General features: G+C 37.4%; 1 protein-coding gene across 7 annotated transcripts in view; it reads left to right on the plus strand.

The window, feature by feature from the left end:
- Nucleotides 1–24,027, plus strand: part of ST6GALNAC3 (ST6 N-acetylgalactosaminide alpha-2,6-sialyltransferase 3) — a 497,431-nt gene that overhangs the window by 285,785 nt on the left and 187,619 nt on the right. The window lies entirely within an intron of this gene.

A 24,027-nucleotide genomic window follows, 5' to 3' on the forward strand; every position in this document is an offset into this window, starting at 1 on the left:
TTTATTTTTTCATTATTGCTCTTTTGAAAAACAGGGTCAGCCTCATTTCTGTAAGGTTCTCCTGACAGCACTGGCAATGTTGCGGCTAGAGGTATAGTTGTTACCATGCAAAGGAATCAGCTCTTTATTTATTTGCTATCTATTTTCCCCCCACTCTCTTTGTCACCCCTGGACTGCCTTTAGCCACCTCCATCACATCCTATGGCATTGTACTTGCAGCTTCAGTGAACTGACTGCACGGAAATAGACCCTGTTCTCCAGTTCTCGCTGTGCTTCATCTTACGTTCTGATTTTTTCCTGCATATCCTTTTAAATGTGGTCGCATTTCTCCTCCATACAATTCTGCATGTCCGGGGAGCCTCTGTAGTGTGGAGGTCAGGGAATCAGGCTTTGAAGTCAACTAGTCGTGGACGGGAATGCTGGCTTTGCTCTCTGCTCCTGGAGAAATTGTTTGGATTTTGCTAACTCATTTATAAAATGGTAATGATAAATCTTCCTCCTAAGTTTGATGTGATGGTTAATTGGTATATTATCTGTGTGCTGTTTAGCACAATATTTGACAAAGTGTTAATAGAACTTGCTATTATTGTTATTATGCATTCAACAAATATTTACTGACTGCCTATAGATGTCAGACACTATTTTGGAAGCTGGAGTTATACAGGGAACAAAACAAATTCTTTGCTTTTATAAAACTTACCATGAAATTATTCAATAATCATTAGGATTGCAGTTGAAAACTACACCTTATACCCTTTTGCAATAATACTTAAAATCTTCCCTTTTCTTAATTAAATGTGGAGGGTAAAAATGGTTCTACAATCTTGTATGTAGATAAATAACCCTACTGTATGTTTATCCTTTATTTTCCTTTTTTCAAACCCTTTTCCATTTTTCCGTTGTACCTGTTTGGACTGGCCCGCTTAAACAAGAAAGATCCTGTGATCCTGGCTTCTCCAGCTATCATAACCTTTTTACTGCAAATTCAAGTCTATTTTAGATTCAATCTCTCTAACTCAATATGGTACTTTATCTGAAATTTCCTATTAGACCTCTTGGATGTTAAAGTAAAAGATAGGTTAAGAAAGCAATTTTTCAAAAGTTCAGGAGAAGAAAGAACTCAGGGCCTAAATCCTCACAGGTCTATATCAGGACAGTCTGTCCAGCAGGGCCCCTGACTAGGAATCCGCTCACAGGTGTGCTTTGACATGTGGTCATGTACGCACAGACATTGATTTGCGTGGTTTAGGCACTGACCACGCTGAGTATATTTTATACTGTTTCCTAGTTCAATAGGAAGTTGGTAAACTGTATGTCACAATGGTACCAGAGGTCTCCACATTCTTGGAGATTCCTCAGAATTCACATTTATGCTCTGAAAAATGTAAGATGCTGTGCAAATAAAGTTGGACCCTATTTAACATTGATGTTGGGTAATGGTGCTAAAACCACTCTATCAGTAAACATCACAGATAAGTCTTAACCAGTGTGATATTTACAGTGCATCTGAATCTGCTTTTACGCATTCAAAAATATTTAACACCTGCTTTGGGCCAGGCAACTTGCTGGTGTTGTTGATACAGTGGCAGACAGAATGTTCTCTTCCTCCAACAAACTTAGGGTCTAGTTGGAGAGACTGACAATAAATGGGTAAATGGGTTAAGAAGTACACAATTAAAATTATGATAACTATCTCTGAGGGTGCAACACTGTGTGTTATGAATGGGCCTAATGGGGAGGATTTACCTTGAGCTTGAGTGGGTGGTGACGAAAAGACTTCTTAGAGAAGCTGACATTTACTCAGGGTCTAGCTTGATGAGAAGGTACCTGCAAAAATGGGAGGGATTGTGGAGGGTAACTTATTCCAGGAAAAAAGGAACAGAATGTTCCCAGTCTGGAGACTGAGGCAAGAACATGGCATGGTCAAGAACTTAGAGAAATTGTTTGCAGGCGGACTATGACTGAGAGGGCCAGCGTCTAGGGTACCTTAAGCCACATGAAGGGCTTGTAGTTTGTTCTACATGCACTGGGAACCGTGTTGGTTTGGGGTTGGCAGAAGTAACGAAGAAGTCTCCTTAAGGTTTCTTCTACCAAGGAACGCCAGAGGGCAGGGTCTTGCTCTGTGAAGTTTATGTTTTGATTCAGTTATTTTATGGACCTATGTGCCTTGCAAGAGTATAAGATGTGGGTTCCAGAGCTTAAGATCTCTTTGTTTATTTTGGATGCTAATTCCACAAATATGTTTTCAATTGGTAACTGTATATCTTAGACATACTTCATTGCATTTAACCTTTGAGATCACTTTAATTCATCCTCTTAAAAAAAGTTTTCTATTAAGAAATTATGGCTCATATTAAACGTATTTTAATTTCTTTCTTCTGGAAGATTTTTTGTTGAACACAAGTTATCTGTTAAAGAGGAAATGAAAAAATGATCAAATTTTGAGAATACAACAAAAAATAAGATTAAGTGCCAGCCATCCCAATGCATTTGTCTTCTAGAAGACTTCATCTTCTGCTTTTACAGAATACTGTTTATACACTCAGCCTAGCTTTTTGGTACCATTTGTTAAGAACGTATGTAACTTACCTTTCACAATAGCCAACAATTTAAAGCAGCTGGATATCTGCTTTTTCCCCATCGATGATCTGCTCCCACTTCCTATCTTTGTATCATACTGACCTTTAACCCAGCCTTTACACACAAGCTCACTTGTGTATGACTCTTGTTCTAATGGGTTTTGACAGATTTCCCTGTGCTCACTTATTTATAGAAAGCATTTATTATTTATGTTGGTTGCATGCTGTTTTTATTTCTGTGTTTCGTTTTGTTTAGTGGAGCCAACTCATATTCTAACAAATATTTCTTCATTGGGTATATATGAATTTTAGATAAGTTGTTCCATATAAAAACATGTTCATGATTCTTTCTATATCTATTATTATCTTTAATCTGCGTCTATTATTAACCTCCAAGGATTTTTTTTTTTTTTTTAACTTTGGAAAAGCATTTATTGAATTAAATCTGAGTCAATGATAGGGACTCGTGTTAACTAACAGAGTTGTCTGCTGCTCTCTGGCGCTTAGGTTATTGATACTTCATTGACTACTAGACTTGTATAACACTAGTATCCTTGAAGTTCTGAAACTTAGCTAAGATTTATTAAAGATTCTGCTACTGGTAATCAACGTTTTAGCTAGTGGAGCATATATTGAGTTTTTGCACGGATGATGGTTCCCTCCCAAGGGCTTTTGGCTCTGAAGACTAAGTGTTGCTTTGTGGCTTTGGCAGGCCTCAGAGGAGCCTGGCTGCTGGGAACCGAAATGCTCTGAGCTTGCCAACCCCAAACCACTGTGTTCCTCACAGCTCTCTAGTGCCAGAAGTTCATGCGCCAAGGAAACAGAAACCTGTCTAGAAAATAAACTGTTTTCTCTTGACTTTTCGTCTAGGAAGACTAAAAGAGGTTGAACCTGTAAGTTGTTTTGTGGTTAAAAATGACTTAGGACTTTATGTTGGAAATTTAATACCACGATTTCATACAGAAAACAAAATGGTGCATTATTTATGCTCCCTAAATCACTTTACTCCCAATTATCAAAATGTCTATTAACTTTTTTTAAGTGATCAGTATGTTGCTATGATGGTGACTGTTATTTTGGCTCTTGAGCTAAGGTGGCCCCTGTTTGTGAAAGGCCTCAAGTGTGAGTGTGTGCTGTGAGCAGCTAACAGTGGATGGAGATTATCCCAGTTGGGTGATTGTATATGAGTGAAGGTAGGTTATGTGGGCAGGTAATGCTGATAAGATTAGTAGAAGATAAATTCATTAGCTAACAAGACTTTTTGCAGGATTGCACATTGTTGAGAAACAAGTTGCAAAGCTATTAGGAACACATATATATAGTCAAGTGTGGCTTAACAATGGAGATACATTCTGAGAATTGCATGGTTAGGTGATTTTGTCGTTGTGCGAACACCAGAGTGTACTTACATGAACCTACATGGTATAACCTACTACACATCTAGGCTGTATGGTACTAATCTTATAGGACCTTCATCATAAACACAGTCATTCATTGACTGAAACATCATTATGCAGCACATGACTATATATGTCTGTATTTTTTTGACCCATAACACTGGAATTGACTTTACTCACTTTCATCCAACCATCCCTATCTCTTCGTATTTACTCTAGATTTCTCTTTTTATTCATTCCTATTTTTCCACCAGTACATATTTTTCTCCATCCAGTTTTCATCAGAGGGATAATTTTTACTTAATCTCGCACAAGACTGAGGTGCAAATGTGGGGTCTTATGAAATGAGGGCCTCGCCTACATTTAGTGCACCTAGTATTATTCTAAGAAGATAAACTGTTGTGAAAAATCAATAAAACTTGAAACACAGAAAAGATTAAATTCATAGCACTTAGGTAGCCTAATTTCATTGGCCCTACTGCCTAATTATTTACTAGAATTCCTTGAGTTCTTTTAGACCTGAGCTTCTCAACTTCAGCACTACTGACAGTTCAGGCTGGATACATCTTTGTTGTGGGGGGCCTTGCAGTTCATTGAAGGATCTTTAGCAGCATCCTTGGCTCCTACCCACTAAATGTCAGTAGTACCCCTCCAACCGTAACAACCAGAAATATCTCCAGATATTTCCAAATGTCCCCCAGGGGACAAAATCACTCCCAGTTGAGAACCACTATTTTAGACCCAGGTAATTGGACCAACGATGATATAAATCAATACATCAAGTGTAGTTTTTAAAAAAATAATCTGTTTTTAAAGACTGGATTTCCCCGTCTTATCTCATTATTTCCAACAGCATTCAAATTCCAAAGCTGTTGCCCAGTGCTAGCAAAGTCTGAACAGATAGAACGTAAACATCTCCCTTTTTATTAGATAAGATGTCCAGCAATGAAAAGCCCTGGATTTAAAGAGCTTGTTAAGATGTATTATGTCAGATGAAAAGTGCTATTTTAATAACTCATTGTTATTCTTAGCATGGACCTTTTATTTTAGAAAAGTGGATAATTAGCATTTGGCTTATCACTTTCTTTCCATGAATACAAATAACTTGATAGACAGACAACCAAGAGAGACTTCATTAAATAATGGGTCTAATCAGCCTGGGACTAGAGTAAATTAGAGGTTAGACTTCCAGCTTGAGAGTTGGGACTCAGGGTTTGGTGGCAATGTCATCTCATTCATCCAGGATATTTTTGTTGATCCACCTAATATTGCAGTCAAAAATCAGAGCACAGGTCAATTGGCTAGAAATAAAAGTCAAAACTCAGCTTGGGAAGACATAGGCTACACTGCATTTAACTTGCAGCTGGATAATTGCAAGAACACATTCATAGCATAACTACACGTCCTATGGTGTTTGGACCTAGCAGCTTCAATTTCTAGATAATGGCCCTTTATTAATGTGGAAGTATTAGAAACTTTTCCAGCGAAAAAATATCAGCCTGGAACCATTCCCCTTTGCATACATTATACACTTTACTGCCATCTGTGCTTATCCATCCTCTGCATAAAACCTTACTAGTTTTCCAAAAAGGACTACAAAAGCCCTTTATTTTGTGAGTACAGTCTTCCTAACACACAACCAGGAAATCTATTTTGAAATTAATTTTCTTTTAAAATTTTTAATGTAATCTTACATCCTTTTCTTTCTGAAAAACAGAGTCCAATGCTGTGTTTGATTCGGAGCTGTCTTACTGTCACTCAGAGGAGACAGAAAACCAGCAGTGGATTTGCCTGGCCTTGGTCGTGTTTTGAAGCTTGCAGAGCAGTCTTAAGAAAGGATCACGATTATCTCGTAGATTTCCTCCGTGGGGCAGTAGGAGAACTTAGATCTGAGAAATTACTGTCTTCATGAGATGGAGGAGTGATTTTTTCCACAATTCATACTCTGCATTCATGATCTGACCCACACAGAAGCCTTCGCTCAGTGTAGCCCTGTACACTGCGTCTGACATTGTACCTCCCGATGTGTTCTAAGTAGTGTTTTTCCACCAAGCAGGCTTGTGTGGAGAAAAAAATGAAAGTAACACGTGTATGATGCTTCTGAAACATATTTAACTTTATTTCTAACATCTTCTAAGAAAAATAACAAAGAGCTAAAGCGAAAACAGAATAATTTTACAGGTCCTGAAGGGAATCCTCACATGGTGCGATGCAGAAAATAAAAAAACCTTATTTCTCCTCGTAAAATGTGTGTGTGTGCTTTTGCTTATTAATCATGCGATTTGTTATTGACACACCTCTACCAACCCCTAAGAAGGGAAGATGGACCCTGGTCTGTAGGGGGCTGAGTGAGTGATAGCTATAAGTTCTCCTGGTTCCTTTAAGAACCAGGAGAAATACACTGCTTTGTAGAGAAATGGAGAGAAATACAGTCTAACGTGTGTCGCTTGGAAGAAATGAAGATCTGGGAGGGGAGGGCCCCCTTCCAGCTCCCCAAGCCATTTTCAGCTAAGTTGACAGTGCCTACCGCTACTCTGTGGGGTGGCCTTTCTTCTGTGGGAATGAGCAGTAGTGTTGAATTATACTCAGGCTGCCATGGGACACATACAGAGGTTGCTCATGAGTAACTAATAAATGAGTTGCAAAAGTTAAGAAACAGAGAGTTAAGAAATCTATGCAAAAGCACACAGCTAGAAAGGCAGAGAGGGACTTGAATGCAAGTCTGATGACAAAAACCAATGCTTATTTATGTTTTACTCTAGTGCTAGAAACTGGTTCTATTATTATTTTCTTAAAAGACCTTAAGTTCTTTCAGGTGAGATGGATGTGGAAATGATGAAATGTTAAAAGTCAGTGGTATTGAAATGACCCTAAACAATTATTTATTTTTATACTTTATACTTTATATTTATTTTTAAACTTTCAAAGTCCTGGTATTAATAGCTTTTATTTTAAAATATGTCTTCATTGTTTAGTCCATATTGCAAAATATGGCTAATGGGCACATATACACTTTTCGAACCAAAAAGGTACAGAAATGATATGACCAGGTATGATAAACTTGCTGTTTCCTCTAACAAAAAAATAAACATTTATTTGCAGTGAGTCCCCATTTTTTTTTAATTTTCTCTCTCCCCAAAGCCCCATCATGTAGTTGTATATCCTAGTTGTAGTCACAGATTTGTTTGTTTGTTTTGTTTTGTTTGAGGAAGATTAGCCCTGAGCTAACATCTGCTGCCAATCCTCCTCTTTTTTGCTGAGGAAGACTGGCCCTGAGCTAACAACCGTGCCGATCTTCCTCTACTTTATATGTGGGATGCCTGCCACAGCACAGCTTGACAAGCCGTGTGTAAGTCTGTACCTGGGATCGGAATCGACAAACCCAGGGCTGCTGAAGCAGAATGTGCAAACTTAACCACTGCGCCACTGGGTTGGCCCCTGGAATGAGTCCCATTTTTTGAAGTGTTACCTATACTTTGCCTAAAATTAGTACTTGTTTGTTTACAGCAGTTACACACATATACACACACACATACACATGAGAAATATTTTCATAAAAATTAGAACTAGAAAAATTGTTTGGCTTTCCACAGCTCCCCCTCTCTGCTCCACCCCCCATATGAATTATGTGGTACCAAAAGGTTATTTATTTATGTATATGGTCAGGCCAGTCAATAATTAATTCATACATGATTCATTAGCCTGTTAAGTAGGCCCTGTCTTTCCGATATACACTACAGATCTGAGACCAGGCTTGAGGCAGGGAAACTGGAAATCTGTGTCTCAGGGCAGCACATAGCCAGGATTCTTGAAAGGTTCAGATTTTTTTCTTTTCAGGAAAGGAGGAAACCCATTCTCTTTATGGCCTGTCAGTAAACCTATTTTGTAAATGAAACAAAAATAAAAGTTTGTTTACGTTTTGGATTGGCTATGCTTTAACATTTTGTGGCTATTGATCTGGTTTAACTTAAGGGCCTTACTTTTTTTTCAGCTTTAAGACAAGTAAAGTTGCTACTATATTCAGGGCTTGAGAGATGCCCAAATTGCTCTTTATCAAAATGATCCCATGGAGAGTTCTAAAGTTCCATTACATAGATTTTGGAGAAGATACTAAGGAACTCCGAAATCTGCTCTTTAAACTGTGGCCAGTCTGCACCATAGTTTTCAATAAAGCATTTTGGTTCATTCATCCTGTGAATAATTATTTGTTTATTGTTATCTTTTGATCTTCTGAAGCCTGAGTGGAGTCTTTAGTTGGTCTAGTTTCTGCAATCTCGGGTACTGGAAGGGTGGTAATTTTCAGTTTTAGCTAATTGCTATGCTTTACATGGTCACAGGGACTGAACATTTTAGAAAGCCACTTCATTAAAGCTTTAAAATACTGCGGGCTCAGTAATTTCATTTACTGGGTCAATAACCCATGATATCTAGAAGAAGATTTAAAATAGTTTAAAAATAATTATTCAAACAAGAAAGGGATTTCAAACTATAATTACCATAGCAATAAAGGAAAGAGAGGCTGCAAAGCAAGTATAAATACTGTGTTTAAATCTTAATATCGGATTCCTATAACTCAAAGGGGTTAGCTTGTCCAATAGCAGATTATAAGGTCTTGGACCTGATATAAAATTCAGCCAATATCTACTCTGGATGTAGAAATTTAAATATTTTTTTTTTCTTAAAAACTACTTATATTTCAATATCTGGACTGAAACTCTGTTGCGGTTCATTGTTATATAAGGCACTCTGTTTTCTTAAGATTATTCACTAATTTCTTATTCAGTTTTTGCCCCTAGGTATTTTGCACTTTGGTTGCTATTGTACTTTAGATTTCTTTCTATCATAGTTCTTTTTTTTGCTGACATACTGTTGGTAATTTTGTATATCCGTGCTGTAGCTGGCTGCCAGTTTTTAATCTTCCTGTTAGTTCTAATCATTTTTCTCTGGTTTGTTGTGTTTGCAAGGAGTACTGTCACATCATCCGCAAATAATGATGATCTCTTTCCTCCTCTGCTTCAGTATTAATACCTACTCCCACCCTGCCTCTGGGCTTCAGATATTACGTTGAGTAGAACTTCCAGAACAATGTGAAATAATTATGGAATCAGCATGCACTCATGTCTTGTTCCCAGCCCTAACAAGACTATATCTAGTGCAGAGTTTCCAAACTATGTTCCAAACCATTATCCCATAAGATGTTAATTGGTCTCCTACAAAAAAAAAAGAGGGTGAGGTTTCCAAATAATTTTAGGAAACTCTGAATTAAGCAAGATGGGATAGATTTCTTTAGTGAGTGACTTTTCATACCCTTTAGTATTTAATATGCGTTGATAGTCTCTGAGAGATGGAGAATGTATGTGACATTTCCCAACATATTTGTCCACATAACACTGTTTTTGAAGGACACTTGACTACCATCTTATGATACAATATGTCAATGCTTCTCTGGTAGGACACTGTTGACTGATGTTGATTTTGATTTCAGGATGATATTCCTTATCATGTCAAAAAACGTCCTACTCTTAGCTTACTAAGAGTTTTATATAAATAGAATCTTCTACTATATGTTCCTTTGTATCTGGCTTTTGCTCAACATAACGTTTTTAAGATTCACTCGTGTTGTTTATGTTTTCAAGGCTGGATAGTATTCCCTTGCCTAAGTGTGCTGATGAAAATTTGTGTCATTTGCAATTTGAGGGTGTTATAAACAATGATGCTTTGAATATTTTTGTACATGAATCCTGGTACATAAAAGAATGCATTTTTATATGGTATATAGCAGAGAATAGAATTCCTGGGTCTTAGGATACACATATTGCCACAGTTTCAAAAGTGTTCATGTAAAGTTCACACTCTTACCAGTTATTGCACGAGACTTCCAGTTACTATACATTCTTTTTTTGTGTATGTGAGGAAGATTGGCCCTGAGCTAACTTCTGTTGCCAATCTTCCTCTTTTTGCTTGAGGAAAATTGTTGCTGAGCTAACGTCTGTGCTAATCTTCCTTTGCTTTATGTGGGACGCTGCCAAAGCATGGCTTGTTGAGTGGTGCTAGGTCCACACCTGGGATCTGAACCTGCAAACCTCAGGCTGCCGAAGCAGAGCACATGAATTCAATCACTATGTCACTGGCCAGCCCCTATATATTCTTTTTAACACTTGGTATTGTCAGACATTTTAGTTTCAGGCAACTTGATAGATATGCAATAATATCTCATTGTTTTACTTTGCTTTTTTCTGATTACTAATGATAAGCACATTTTCTGATGCTTATTTATCATTTGAATTTCTTCTTTTATGTAATGACTGAATCTTTTACCCATCTTTCTATTGCTTTGGCTGTCTGCTGTCTTTTATTATTGATTTGTAAGGATTTGTTATATATTTTGTGTAATAACTCTTTCTAGGATACACACACGCACACACACACTCCCCCACAAAGAGGGAGACACATCTATTTCCGTGGCCTGCCATTTCACTCTCTTAATGTAGTCTTTTGAAGGGCAGCCATTCTTAAATTTAGTATAGTTTATTTTATCAATCTTATCCTTTATTGTTAGTACTTTTGCATCTTGTTTAAGAAAATTTTTTCCTGCTCTGATATTACGAAAGTTTTCTTTGTAAAGATTTGCTGTTGTGTCTTTCAGATACTGCTTTACAATTCACCTGGAACTGATTTTTGTATATATGTAAGGGTCTAGATTTACTTTTTTCCATGAGATTATCCGGTTCTTCTAGCCCCACTTTTTTAAAAGCCTGATTTTTTTTCTCCACTACTCTGCTCTGCACTTTCCTCATAAATTATCTGGGCTCTTCACTGTGTTCCGTGGGTCTGTCTTTCTGTCCTTGTGCCAGTACCATTTTGCTCCTCATTATGGTGGTTTCGCTTTCTTGGCCCTTTGCGTTGTCGTATAAATGTTAGAATCAGCTTATAAAGTTCCACAAAAGAAATCCTGTGACATTTTGGGATTTTGATTGAGAGTATCTTGAATCTATTGATCAATCTGAGGAGAATTTACACCATTACCTCGTTAAGTTTTCTATTCCATATACCTGCTATATCTCTCCTTTTGTGTAGAGCCTTTTAAATGTTTATCAATACCGTTTTGTTATTTTCTCCACAGAAGTCTTGCACATCTTTTATTGGATTTATTCTTAGGTATTTTATATTTTGATGCAGTTATAAGTGATATGCTTTCTTAAATTTCCATTGTTGCTGATGTATTGAAATGCAATCCATTTGCATTCTGATTTGTATCCAGCAATCCTACTAACTCTAATCAAAATTATGACAAATTACATGTGGATTATTTTATACCATAATGTCATCTGTGAGTAATTATATTTTTGTCTCTCCTTTTCCAGTCCTTAAATCTTTCATTTTTTTTCCTGCCTTGCAGCACTAGCTAAGACCTCAGTACAATGTTGTATAGGGTGATACTGGAAATCACTGTTTTATTCCCAATTTCAAAGAAACAGCTTCCAACATTTTACCACTAAGTATGAAGTACAATGTTTGCTATGGAATTTTTGCTCTGTAGAAACATTTTGTTAGATTAAGGAAGCTCCTTTCTACTTTCCCTTAACTTTGACCTTAACCATTAGTTGATGTTGTCTTTTTATCAAAATTTTTTTCTGCATCTACTGAGATGATCACCTGCTTTTACTTTTGAGATGATCAATTAATTTTACTATTAATGTTGCAAATTACGTTGATTTTTTCCCCTACTTTTTTATTTTGAAAAATTTCATATGAATTGCAAGTTTCATCGAACATCATTTTTACTTAAAATAGCAGCCAACAGACAAACTATAAATATTCAGATTTAGGTATTTGGTGGACATTTTCTTGAAAATGAGTGAAGTATGCTGTCACTTCAAGAAAATAACAGGCAGCCTATTTTACTAATGACAAAAACTGAGCTTGCAAGTAGAAATTAGCATTTTGAAAAACTTATGTGTCACCATGAGCTTTCTGGTTTCCTGAAACTTACAGTTTTTTTGCTGTGATCAGTGGTAAAATCAATGAATGTGTTTAAAATATATGGTATAATGGAAAATTTCAACATTTTGAATATCTGCTTGACTCATTGGACTAATATTTTTCCAATGACTGATATGTAGTATTACAATATCATGCGTGAGTTAAAGATACACGCAAAGTGCAAGGTGGATGGATGGATTCTAATGTACTTTTATTAATATGGTTTCAGATTCCTTATTGCAGATAAACTTTAAGAAATTGCCACTTGTCAGATTTTGATATAGATTCAAAGAAAAATATCCAAGTATCTTTTTTTCCTGCTGCATAGCTATGTGAAGCTGTATTTTCTTCATCTGCTTCAACTAAAACAACATGTTGGAAGGGATTGAAACAGAAACAGATATGAGAATCCAGCTGTCTTCAATTAAAAAAATTTTCAAAAATGTCATATAAATAATGCAACTTTTTTCACTATTTATGTAGAAAATATAGTTACTTTTCATTAAAAAAAGGTCATTTTAACATGAAAAGGGCATATTATTATTTTTAAATGAATAAATGGATATTTTAAAATTTTTTCATTTTTAATTTCTAATATGGTAAATATTGATATATATTCAGCTCGCATTAACAAAAGATCTCTGGAGTCCTTAATAATTTTTAAGAGTGTAAGTGGGACCTGAGACCAGAATTTTGAGGCCTGTTGTCCTGGAAGTAACAGCAGGCATCCTAAACTTATAAAAGTATAGTGTTATTTGGCACATTTACTCTCTTCCCATCACAACGCAAAGACCTTAAAATATATTAACTCCACTTACTCCCTCCAAAATTATATGCTATTTTACGATAATTTTAATTCCATAATTTCCTGTTTGTTTTTACAAAGCTTCACTATGATACATTTAGATATGGATGTATTTTTTTTTTTCATTTTGCCTGCAAATCATCAGCTGAGGCTTTTGAATTTGTGGGTTCTCATGAATTCTGGAAAACTCTCGGCCATTGTCCTCTGTCCACTCTCTCTCCTCTCCTCTGGCTTTTGAAACAAATTTATATTAGGCTTTCTTACTGTATTCTTTGTGTCTCATCCTATATTTTTTTAAAATCTCATGTTTCATTATGAACCGTTGCTTCTATCTTCTAGTTCACTAATTCTCATTAGCTTTGTCTAATTTGCTGTTAAATACATTCATTGGGTTCTTCATGTATTATATTTATTAGTTCAAGAAATTCTAAGTGGTTCTTTTTCACATATACTCCGTCACTTTTTATAGTTTTCATTTCCCCGCCAGCATTTCCTCTTGGCTTTTATCTCCCTGAGCATGGTGAACATAGCTGTTTTAGTCTGTGCTCTGTAATTCCATATGTAGAGTTCCTCTGGGACTGTTTCTGTTGGTTTTCTTTAATGATATTTTGTCTCTCATGTGGCTGGGTTTTTAGATTGCATGTTGGGCATTGTACTTGAAAATTTATTTATAGCAGTGATTGGAGGCCTAGGATGATATTATCTTCATCCAGGGAAGATTTCTCTTTACTTTTTCCAGGTGTCTAAGGTCATTACAAGTTCAGGACTAGATAATACCAGTTCCTAAAATTGAGGTTTTCAGAACCAACCAGTTGACATGAAAGAGGATGACAGATTTTTCAAGACTGGTTTATTTCAAACTTATTCTTAGAATATAAGTTAGGAGTCCTAGTCCAAAGTAGATGTTGATTTACCTTTTCCGGGCTCTGGATTCTGATTTCTGTCTTCCTAGGCCCAGGAATTTACTAGAAGAGAAACTCACCTACTTCTTCGAGAACCACAAATGCCTTCATGGCAAAAGCAGCCCCTTAGTGTTGGTGTACCTCTCTGAGTTGCAGACTTCTCCAGGCTAGTAACTTCTCACTATTTTGTTGGGTCTTGGATGGTCTTATAGAGATGGTTTTTATATATTTTCCATCTCTTTTAGTTATCTGCTGTGGAAAGGTCGGTCTGAATTTTGTAAGTTCTCATACTGAAGCAGATATTCTTCATGCTGGTACATCTTAATAATAATGAATTTGAATATCCTCTGTACTTTGGTTTTGCATTTCCAAACCTGAAGGAATGACTTATACTACAGCTTCTTTCCTGAAGCTTGCCCCAGTTGGAATCATAGACCCTTATTTCAAAGTCTACATAAGCCACAGTTTTCTCCTTATTCCAAAAATAACCGTAGTCTCAGGACATACAATACAAACATACCTCTCCCTGTCTCCAGTGAATGGACACAACCCCACTAAGACATTCATGCTTCCTTATCTCTTCCATTTGGTCATTTTGCCACCATTTCTTTCTGCTTTCAGCTTGGGATCCATGTTACTAGTGCCCATAATTATTTCTCAACTTCCAACTTTCAGTATAGCACTTGGCACGATCTTCAGCCCTCCATCAAAGCTAGCTAGAGTCTTTCTTCAGTTCTGCCTCTGTGCTCCTGAACAGTACTAGAAAGAATGCATCACCTTGGAGTAGCTTTATCAAAAATCTATAATTTTTAAACTCCAGCTATTGTACAATTGGAAATCCTTTTGATTCTTGCTCAAAATATTCTCTTTCTCAAAAGTTCTTCCCTCTCTGTTAACCTTACTTCTAAGTAACCCATCTCTCAATCATTAACCCTTACTCGCTTTACAGAAATATAAAGGAATCTGGAGTGAATTCTGATTATAGTCCTCTCTTGTAATGTCATCTGTTTCTCCTTTCATTCTTAATTTTTTTTCCTGTCTCAGAGGAAGAAGTGTTTCTGTCTTTTCAAAGGCTACCTACCCAACTATACTCTTAAATTATTGACTCCTCTCTTCCCTGGGTTCTCATTCTATTAGTGGGACCTTCTCTTATGTTTGAAATCACTCCATCTCCACCAATCCCTTCCTCTTAAACTACAAACCCACTAAAGCATTCTCCAGCCTAAAAATAAAATAAGATTGAAAAAAAAAAACCTGGGGCCAGCCCCATGGCCAAGTGGTTAGGTTTGCGCGCTCCGCCGTGGCAGCCCAGTGTTTTGTCGGTTTGAGTCCTGGGCGCAGACATGGTACCGCTCATCAAGCCCTGCTGAGGTGGCATCACATGCCACAACTAAAGGGACCCACAACTAAGAATATAAAACTAGGTACCGGGGGGCTTTGGGGAGAAAAAGGAAAAAATAAAATCTTTAAAAAAAACTCCTGTATTGAATGAATGTCAATGAATGTTCAATTTACCACTAGCTTTACTTGCTGGTAGAAATTCCACATGACAATCAAGAGAATTTATAAGGTAACATGATTTTCCTTGCTTCCAAAGCAAATTCTAGCCAGAACATAAAGAAGACCTCTAATGCTATATAATTAACAGTAACTTTGTGGGAAATAAAAGTTCTCGTGCTTGGTACAATATGCAAACGTCTGACATCATCTCCATTTGCTCTTCATGACCTCTGACTTCTAGGCCTGATTTCACGTGTAGGTGCTGCTCACCAATCTAGTCGTATTTGAGGAGTAATTGGAAGGATTTGCTACCCCATATTCCCCACTTAGGGCCTCAGGGTCCAAATTTACCATTTGGTTTTTCATTCCTTTGATTAGGCCTTATGATTTCCTCTTTTGTTACGGGTAATTTCTCTAGGACAATGTTTCTCAAACCTAGATGCCCATTGGAATCATGTGTGGAACTTAAAAAATTATACTCATGTGCAAGCACCATCTTCAAGAGTTGTCTGATTCTTGACTAGGATCAGGGAGTGGAGTCCAGCCATTATAATTTTTTAAAAGCTCTCCTGGTCATTTTGATGTGTAGCTAGTGGAGAACTATGTCCCTAGTTGAGTGACATGTTAAGATACTACTAGCTTAGCATGAATCACTTTTCCCTCTTACTTTCTTTGTGTGACATACCTGGATGGTATGTTAGCACTGGGTCCTGATCTCACTTCCCTAAAAGGGGAGGACAATAATCTGGAGGTAAGTTGGCCAGAAAATTAGTCAAATTTTGTTATGACTTAATAGTGATAGTGAAATATGAATGACATTTGTTATCCCCATCCATAGCAGAGAAATCTTTCTTGGTTTGAGAAGACCCATTTTTTGCCTTGCAGTTCAGAGAAAGCAAGCTGCTTTTCTTTGGCATGCCTACGTGATTAAACAGATCCATTTCCCTCAAGAAACCTGCAAATAAAGAGAACACATCATCTATGGCAACTGAGAAACATAGCTTTATGTTGCCTGTTTTAGAATTATTTCTTGACATTAACATTTTTATGCACCCCCATATTAAGTTTTATGCTTGGATGTAATGCCACCAGGTAGGAATCCAGGTAAATGCCATATCCCAAATCCACAGAGAGTCAGAGCTGAACTGTGGGTTATCAAATCTGCCTTTTTATGTGCTGTTACTCATGACGTGTGATTGATACACACTGCTTTTGAAAGCTGCATTAACTGAAAGATGCTGGTTTGTGGAGGGGCAAAGAAGTACATTTACAGGCTGGCTTGGTTGAACTGTGTTGATTTCTCTCTAGAACAATCTTCACAATTCTTTGCTCACAGTTAGAGGTCTGCTGAAAGTGACTCAATGTAGATGAAAACAGCTTGCTTAATCATTCCTGAAACACGGGAAAAATTAAAATACATTTTTTTCTTTGTCAAGCAATAAAAACAATGCCAGATTGTTAATGCCTCTTTTGTACCTTTCACTTGAAAGACCTCAAAAGAACATCAAGGAGAATAAAGGCGAAACCTATTCCCCAATGGCGTCATTATACATGTAGGAGCCTCTAAAACTAAAACTCTAAAGATGTTCCGGAAGAGCAGAGGAATAGTGACAGCAAACTGAAGAGTGGGTCTCCGGAGCCTTATTCAACCTGCTTTGTTCAAATTCATTCAAATTGGATGATGAAAAGCAAAGATCTCATTTGTTTCAACATTAAAGTAGTAAATTAGTGAGTGGTGAGTTGCTAATTGTCCTGTAAAGCATTTAAGGTGCCAGGAGCGCCCCAACTCCAATATTTGAAATTGCATTCTTATGGTTGAAATGAAAGCAGCCATTAGAGTTGCGTAAAACAATGTTTTAAATAATTTAAGCTGGTTCCATTCAAACATGATTTTCATTCTGAAATATTTATTGAAGTTCCTGTTTTTATTTGAGATGAGCAAGTTTCATTTTACACTTCAAGACATCAAATAGAAATTCATTTTCAGTGTGGGGGTAAAGTGTGGCGATGGCTTAGTGCTATCCAGTTTCATCCCCATTTGTTTCTGCTTGCTTCTAGGGTGTAGAATTAGCAGGTTTGGTTAAATTTTGCTTGAGTTTTTGGTGACCTTTTCTAATCCTGACTGTTTCATAATTTAATGTCTTGACCTTCCTTTTCTGTGCAGCCACCTTAGTGATAAATGCAGAGATTTAATAACTAGAACTAGTTGACAGGTGACCTTTCGTACATGGCCATTTCTCTTTGCTGGGGAAATCACACTGTTTTGCAAGTTTTAATTCACGTATTTTAATTATTCTATTGTCTATAAGCTTATTCACTGAGAAAAAAGGTTAAATATTTCATTCTTTCTTACTGATTAAAATGTAAAGTACTTGGCAGTTGTCCCAATATATCATTCAAAAAAGATAGGGCAATTTGTCAGATTCTTACCCAAAGAAGAGAGAAGGAGAATTTTCTAGGGTGGTTGGTAAGGAGCAGGATGGAAAAAGGGGCTAGAAGAGTGAGCTGTCTTATGAGCAGGATGCCGGTAACCGTGCGTGTGCACACATGCGCATGCGCACACACGTGTGTATGTGTGTGTAAATTTAGAGCAGAGAAACAGAAGAGTTCTTTAACCCTGTGTGTACTAATTGAAGAGAAAAGTGACTGCGACTCAACAAAAGGTGAAACTTGGCGATCAGAATGAATGAACTGTGAGTTTTGGTCTTTTTTCCTTTTTTTTTTAACCAGGCGAGGATTAATTGGATGTGTCATGGTAAATTGGTTCTTAGAGTCTACATAAATAATATTTAAACACAAGAAAATAAAGCTGATTAAAAACAGCAAGAATAGCCACATTTTCCTTCTACCCATCCCCATAGTATCAGAGTATAGGACCTTCTGGATTCCCTGGTGCTTACATTCTTCAGCATTTTTGCAAACAAGATTCATTTTTGTGCCAAATACTCATGCTTATAACAAAATAAAAATCAGCGTGACTATGAAATGAGGATAGTGTGAGTGTAGTATCCCAGTCAGCCGGGGTCCTGGAATCTTCACAAATACAAAGGGGAGAGCGATTCGTGAGTTAGAGAAAGGCTGGGCAGTCTAGAGCAACTTCGATTCTCAAGGACTTGAAAGCAGCCCTTGTGGGTTTGTTTCTAAAGTGAATTCATCTCCAGGAGACTTTCAAGTGGGGGGAGGTGTTCCCTCCAGCCACGGAGACCGGCTTATCAAAACAGCATCTGCCATGACCTTTTTGTTTTTTTTCAGACATAAACTGTAGTCATTTAATGCTTCAGAAAGAAACACAACTCACTGCTGTTGTGAAAAAAAATTTGGAAAGCAAATTGAGTAAGAAGATGTGGAGGACCACTTTAAAGCTAATAAATGGGTCATGATTAGTTTATCTTAGACTGAAATTTCAGCCGTATTTCCAACTAAAAATATTAAGAAAACAATTTGCATGTAATTTCTTACACCCTGCTAATACCATTGCCAGAAAGGAGAGATTAATTCCACTTACATGCAAATGCTAGCATTCCTGAGGAGACTTTGATCCACTGAGAAATTTTGTCCTATTGTGGTGAAACTCTTGGGCGCTGGCATAATTTATAATTTAATACTGTAAATAATTTTAATATAATACTGGGTGAGATTTGAGGTGTTTGCCTATATATGTATTAGGAATAGTGCAAATTAATAATAAATATTTCTTTAGTATCTCACGCTTCTCAGTAGCTTCTTGAGTGCATATCATGAAAGATAACATACGCTCCTCTTTTAAACCTGAACGGTATCTAGTATCCACTGGACATCATGTTCATCTCAATTTCCTCAACTCTATAATGGGAAATAAAAAGTAACTAACTTCTGAAGAATTTATTATGAGAATTGAGTGGAATCTTGTAATAAAGTGCTGGACAGGATGACTGGCCCATAATAGGTGTTCAATCATGTGCCTATCAATAAACGTATTACACTATACCTACATATCTCTATCACTCTGTTTATTTCCTTACTCCCTCTCTTATCCTTTCACTGTGCCCCAGACAGAAATAAAGTCCTTTTTTCATATAAGGAGGCAAATTTCAAGATTCATTTAAACAGAGAAAAGACATATATTTCAAGGCCATCCCTTAGGCCTTTAAAATAGTATATGAATTGATGCTAGTTGATTTCCCCCACATGGCTCAGAGCTGTGTACTGAGGTTAAATCTCACACTGATTGAAATTCTAAAATTCTTTTACCCTTTACAGTACCTTGCACAGAATAGGTACTAAGTAAAAATTACTTGGTTGTGTAATAGAGGTCACCCAGTTCTTAACTTTCCCCAAGCTGAGTGTTTATAACCAGTTATAGAGGTATAGTGTTAGTATACTTTTGCAGAGGGAAGAAAAGACCCAAATCAAATTTAGTGATGTTACCAGAAAAAAAAAATCAATATTTTAGACTTCAAATAAAAGGACCTGTTTGACACTTGTGGGCTTTCTTTTCACAGGGACGCAGTCACCCAGACAGGGCTGGCTGAATATTTGTGGTGATCTCGTTACAGACACAGCCTGAGCCCAACCACAGCATTTGGCTAGATGATGTTTTCAGTTTATGAGGAAAAAGATGGAGGGGTCAAGTTTGTTTTGGTGAAAAGAAACGAAAAATAGGGACAAGTCAACTTAAAAGGAAAATTCAAAATTAAGATAGGGCTTGATGAAGTAGAGCCGGATAAATCTTTCCAAAGTTCTTGGAAAACCCAAGGCCTCCATCTACAAACTGCTTACTGAGGCAGAACTGAGTGAGTAGAGACATATGGAATAAATTTTCAAGCAAGAGCCCCAAATCAAGTAATATAAACAAGTTCAGGAAACAGCAGTACATTTTAGCAAACAAAGTTGAGATCACAAGATGCAGCGATAAAGCTAATAAAAGGAACTGAGATAACCAGATAAGAGCAGCTCTTGGGTCAAACCATCCATTCGAGCCTAGGTACTTCTTCCTTTTTATCACAGCTCATTGTAGTTCGAAGGTGCCTTCAGATGAATAAATGAGTCCCTTGGGCCTTAGCAAGCTCTTCGCGTTACCTGAAGCTTCTGATTATGATGAGGAATGTTCCATTCATCTAGCCCTGCGCTCCAATCATACTGTAAAGATGGTTCCTGCAGCCAAGTGGAAATAGAGCTGTCACCATGTGCAGCTACGTCTCCTAGCTCCTCATTCAGGAAGTCAGACAGCTAGGCAGGACAGTGACCAAGCAGTATAGATATGCGGAAGTCTCCTACAACCCTGGCCACGGTGACAATATGGCCAAGTGAACAGTATAAAAGAAAGGGGCACTTTAAAGATCATCACCTACCCCCGAAGTCATTGCATTTGTAGCACTCTGTCCAATGATTTATTTGTTGCATAAACAAGAGGCTGTTGTTCCCAGTGTTTGCCCTCAAGTTATTAGTCAGCTGCTGACCTCATAGCCTGCACAGCTGCAGCATCCCCACATGTAGTCATGAAACAGATTGTGATGTTTTAACTGATCACTTTCAGAGGTTACAATTGTCAAGTGAAACCAGTATGCTGATTCTTACTAGTTAAATTAAGCCTTGTTACAGCAGAACTACCCAATTCACTCTAATGATGGGGAAATCCAATGCAAATTGCTGCATTTTGTAGATTAGAACACATCCAAGGCTTTTTCTTTATATCTTTCCTTTTTCTTTTTGATTTTTAAAAAATTTGTGGAGGCCATATACCCAAAATGCTTGTATTATACAGTGAAGTGACTTCTTGGAACAGTAAATGGAATGTAACCCCCCCGCACCATATGCATCTTGGTGATAAGTTGGAGTGTGCCATATGACACACTTTAAATCAGGCATTGATTTGCATGACTCTAAGTGAGTTTGGAAGACTCAGCTAAGTGTAATGGATGTCAGGCCTGCTGCAAATCACCTGGCAGAAAGGATATTATCTTCTTCCTTATCGCTCCAGAAGACTAGGCTCCTAGAGGCATGAGGTAGGGTCTTAGACCAATGCCTGATCCCAAGAGGCATCCCTTTGAGCCTCCGTTTGGTCATTGGTGAAGTCTTCACTTATGGCACCAACATATAGAACCCCATTTCCAGGTGCGCTAATATACTCAGCCACCTTGAGTGGACCTATTCTAATCTGGTGCCTTGACCACCTGCTGTTCAGAAATCTTATTGTAGCAGGAGTGATGGACAGTCCTTCCCTAGCAGAGTTTTAAGACACTTCATAAACGACCTTTGTGGGCTCTACAAATCAAGTTTTTCTGAAATGCTTAATTTTGACACCTCAAATCCGTAGACATCGTTGTCCGTCTAGCGTATTTTACAGGTGCACAATAAAAACTAAATCAAAGAAGTAAAGTTAAATTAATGTAATAACTGTTAGTATGCCAAATACAGTGGGAAGCACAAGAATGTTCATCAAAGTAATTTTTCATTATCCAAAAAAAGTCAGATAATAACTAAATGCTCAGCAGTAGGCAAATAGGTACACTATGGTATATCCATACAATGGAATATTGTGGAGGCATCAAAAATATCTCTGAGGAATATCTACTGACATGGAAAAGTTTAATGATGTGAAATTAAATGAAAAATCTAGGTTGCCAAATTGTATAAATGATATTTCTCAACTTGTCTAAAGTATTATATTTAGTGGGAGGAAAATGCAACAAAATATTGTAATAGTTGTTGAGTGATGAAAATATAGAGTTTTTATTCTTTTATCTATTCTTTTTTTATTTTTCAAGTTTCCCACAATGAATCCGTAATACTTTAGTAATCAGAAAAAAAGTTTTTTAAAGCAGTTTGAGGAGTTTTGTTATAATATTTGCTGCAGGAGTCTGTGTCCAAGGCATCTCAAGTCTAACAGGTCTGGGAATGATCTCCTATCTTCCTCCCCTGATCCTGCCCCTCCTGAAGCCTTCTTCTCAGTTCAAGGCAGCTCCAGTCTTTCAGTTGCTTAGGCTAAACGTCTAAAATTATCCTCGACTTCTCTCTTTCTCTCAGATCCTATATTCTATCTGCTGGTCAACCCAGTAGGCTCTACCCTCAGAATATATCCAGTGTGCGACCAGCTTGTTGCCACCTCCTCAGCTACCATACCTAGTCCAAGTCCACCTCCTCTCTTGCTGGGATGGTGGCAGTAGCCTATTCTCCCAGTATCTACTCTTTCCTCCTTGTGTCAGTTTTCTACACAGCAGCCAAAGCTGTTAAAATATAACTCAAGTCAGTCATGCCCCTGCTCAGAGCCCTCCAATAACTCCAAAGTAAAAGGCCCACATGGTGTCTCCCTTGTCATCTTTCTGGCCCTGGTCCCTACTTGCTCTCCTCAGTGTCTGCCAGGCCACGTTGCTCTCCCTGTTGCTCCCCTCCTACCTTGGAGCATTTGCAGTGGCTGTTGCTTTTACTTTGCAGGAATGCTTTTCCCCCAAGTGCCCGTGGCCAGCCCTCTTACTTTACTCAGGTCTTTCCTCAGATATCATTTTTTCTTGAGGCCTTTTCTGATCACTCCACCAAAACACATACACACACACACGTGCACACAGACATGTGCACACACATGCACACACATACATCCTAACCCCTTTCCTTGCTTTAATTTTCCCCATTTAGCACTTATCTCCATCTAACATACTATATCCTATGCTGATTTATTTATTGCCTTTCTCACCTTGTTGAATGTAAGTTCCATGAGGGCAGGGATTTTTGTTTAAAATTTTCACAGCTGAATCTCCAACCCTGAGAACATGCCTAGCAGTTGCTCAAAAACTACTTTGGGTCCCGGCCATGGAGAGGAAAGATTGTCTGTTATGATTGTGTGGTAATTATCCTGCCTCTCAATTTACCCACCAAGATCGAACCTGTTGATATGTTGATAAGTTTCTTCTGGATTGCTTTTCTCTTTGTCATCTAAATCAACAATTCTAGATGAATTGGAAAAGCCCAATTCTTTCTTAATATTAAGTTCAGTGTTTAGGCTCCTAATAAATTATTTTAATTAAGTTGCTTTCTTTTTCTAACTTAACCACAATTTATTGAGCTCCTATAGTATTCCAGGGACTTCTGGAGAGTGGAGTTAAAATGAAGAAGACATTGATTCTTCTCTTCCAGAGCTTACTGTCTAGTGGACAGACATAATTAAACAATAAATCAAAGTACAACACAACTAATAAAATAAAGACAGTATCCAGTGTGAGAAGGGCCACTGACCAATAAGCACAGTAAAAATACAGGATCAAATTCCACAAAATGTGGAATCTATAGAAGGGAGATGAGAAATATTTATATCAACAGAGAACATTGCTCCTTTATCGCTGTTTTGAAAGATAGAGTGACTTTTCCTCATGAAGGAGGGAAAGGGCAAAGAAATGTATTTGGTTTGCTTGGGAGGAAAGACTGCAGGGGATACTAGAAAGAGCAGTGGGTTTAGAATTAGAAGATCTAGATTTGAATTTACCACTGCAACTTGAATCTGTTGTGTGAAAGTCCTGAAGGCTGATCTTAACCTCCGTGAGTTTCTGTTACCTCATTGATTAAAACAGGGAGGCTGGTAGTTAGACCAGCACTAGAGACCATCTCTATACTTCCCTTCTCTGAGTTCTTAAAGGAAGCCTTTCCTTATCCTTCTAGAATAAACATAAACACAAAGGCCAGTTAACATGATGACACAAGGGAATTTTTAAAGGTTTCTGTAATATTTTTCTAGCCTGAGACTTGTCTTAAGTAGTTCTGGGTTCTGAAAATCTTTTTCAGAACCGACCTCATCATTTGTTGAATTCTTCATATTTTTTTCCACTGGTACATAGCTATTCATACATGTAAGTAACATACAGAATTGATGCCTGGATACGTTCCTTTTGCTC

The sequence above is a fragment of the Equus asinus genome, chromosome 16 (assembly GCF_041296235.1).
Source record: "Equus asinus isolate D_3611 breed Donkey chromosome 16, EquAss-T2T_v2, whole genome shotgun sequence".
Taxonomy (NCBI): domain Eukaryota; kingdom Metazoa; phylum Chordata; class Mammalia; order Perissodactyla; family Equidae; genus Equus; species Equus asinus.